The following is a 2500-nucleotide window of genomic DNA, read 5'->3' on the forward strand; positions in this document are numbered from 1 at the left end:
ATCTCACTTTCGTATTGATTACCAATCACGAGTTTCAGTCGATTGTTCCGATGAAACTCGGTTTCGGTTTTGGTTTCATAATGGCCGCAGTGTAATAATAGGCGATTGGATGTTTTTTTTTAATCTTGATTGATTGATTTTTCAATATGAATTTTAATTGGTAATTTGTTTTGCCATGAAAACTGTCAGTATTTTGTGATGCAGCTGAAGAGTCCCTCGTTTCATTTAAATTCCCTCATGATTTCGAGCATCATTTATATAATTTTATGTATCGCACTCTATTTACATTTGCAATTTCTTTATAGGGGTTCTTGTGTTCTTGAAAACTGCATCAGTTATTTAATTGGTTAAGCCGTTTGGATTAATTTTTGAATTAATACATCTTTTTTTTACTTTAGCATTAAGGGTAGCAATGTAATCATAATCGATGATGCTCTCTAAACTGATTTGCTTCAATTGTTTATGCCCTGTGTGTAGATATTAAGGTAGTCATCATCCCATTCAACAAGCCACAGCCTCAGAATCCAACATTCGATTGCTCCCGTTTTCGTTACTTTGTTTCCGAGTTGCCCTCAATTGTCGTATTGAAAGAGGGACCATGGCCTTCCAAAAATTAGGGCTATCGTCGTTTCCTTTCCAGTTTCTCACACATTGCAGCAATAATTTGTCAACCGCTTACCGCTTCTGTGGGGGAGGGGCAAACGGCGACGAGGAAAAGCTCATTAATCATCCTCGTTGGGAGTGAGTGAAAAGTTCCCTCCAAATTCCCGGGGCACAACTAAACCCCTACTCACAGAAGGGCTCATGACTTTTGCGTATTCCTTTTCAAACGAAGCCCCTTTCTTCCTTTGTCGGCGCTAGAATCGGGCGGAAAATGACTTAATGAATGAATGCGACTGTTGAGATAGAGGACGAAGGGCGGTTGGTAAGCGAGCCCGCATTAACCACGATTTGCTGTAGTATTCGTTTGCTCGCTTTAAGGACCACGCATTGGCAGGAGTGCGATAATGGGTTGCCTGTGAACGCTCTGGCTCATCTACATACCGCGAACCGTTCTTGTGTGATCGAGCGGAATGAGGATTTGAATCCTTCATCAGGCTGCTTCATTAAACCATTTTTGGTTCGTTGATAAGGCGCACCCAATTTGCCTAACTTGACTGATGACTCGCACTCTAGCACAATTATTAACCATTGCATCTCCACCACCTTGGTCTCGGTCGAGCTATGAGGATAACTCTTGATTGTTGAAATTGAAACATATCACTGGAAAGCGTGCCTCAACGAGCTAGAACTCTCAGCGGATCTCATAAAAGTCGCGAGTTGCGAGCTTAACACTTTCCCGGATGCAAACCACATTTACATAATGCTCTGTAACGTGGCAGTTCACTTGACAGCCTGCCCCGGGGCCGCGTGCGCCACGCACTAGCACACTCACAAAAACTTTCCTCACAAAAACAAAACTCCATCTTCATCTGGCCTGGCTGACTGACTGCCTGGCTGGTGAGCTGTGGTATCGCCCTGGGAGGCAAGTTGATGATAGTTGGTCCTTTCCATCGCAAAAAGGGCGAGATCGGAACGGGTACCACCGACGACCAACAACACACTCCGGTACCCGGCACCGGTGCGTCCAAGACGGAATGGATCGTTACCGTTTTCGATGGAGTTTTCGAAACTAAATTATTGAAATCAGTGCTCCACCAGTCCGCCATTGGTCGCGAGGAGGTACGCCGCGTGTACTCTTCCTGTGTTTGTGTTTGCGGCAGCGTCATTTTCGGTATCACCGCACCGCATCCAAGTAGACCAAGCAACAAAACAAAGCACCCTACGACCGGGAGTCCGGTTCCTATGTATGAGGCCACGCCATTACCTGTGTACCGGTCCAACAGCGGTCCAAAAAGGAACGTGCAGTCCCCGTGTGTGTCCACGCGCTTGTGGGCGGCCAGAAACATTAACGCAAAATGGTGCACCACGACCGACCCGTCCGGTTGCCCCCGCGGTTGTTCGCGTTGATGTCATGGCACTGGTGCGCCGGAAGTCGGAAACTAGAAATGACAACATCACTCCCCGACGTTCGACTTCTCGTTCGAGCACAGACGTTCGACTGCGTCTTTGATGGGGCAGGTCGCAAATGAGTTTCCACCATAATACACACGCAGGTGGAGATTACGCAAACAACCTGGAGGGACCAGTGTGCCCTCGCGTAGTACGATTGTCCTAATCAAGATCCTAGCTCGATGGAAGTGGAAGTTGGCAGAGGACGTTAGACCGTGGTCTGGTTTGTGTGGCCTTTTGGTTGCATTTTTTCCCAACGACGGTGGCAATCCCTCTCTTCACGACCAAGGCCACGGACCTGGTGGACAAGCCAAGTCAAATTAGTGACTGTGGGGGGCATCTCTTTATCTTGACCATTACTGTGATGTGTTCGGTTTGTGATTGGCTGTGGAGCAGTTTCAGGTACGTTGTGAGTATCAGGTATCAGGAGCGTGTATCAGTTAATTTC

This window comes from Anopheles aquasalis, chromosome 2, assembly GCF_943734665.1.
Source record: "Anopheles aquasalis chromosome 2, idAnoAquaMG_Q_19, whole genome shotgun sequence".
NCBI lineage: Eukaryota > Metazoa > Arthropoda > Insecta > Diptera > Culicidae > Anopheles > Anopheles aquasalis.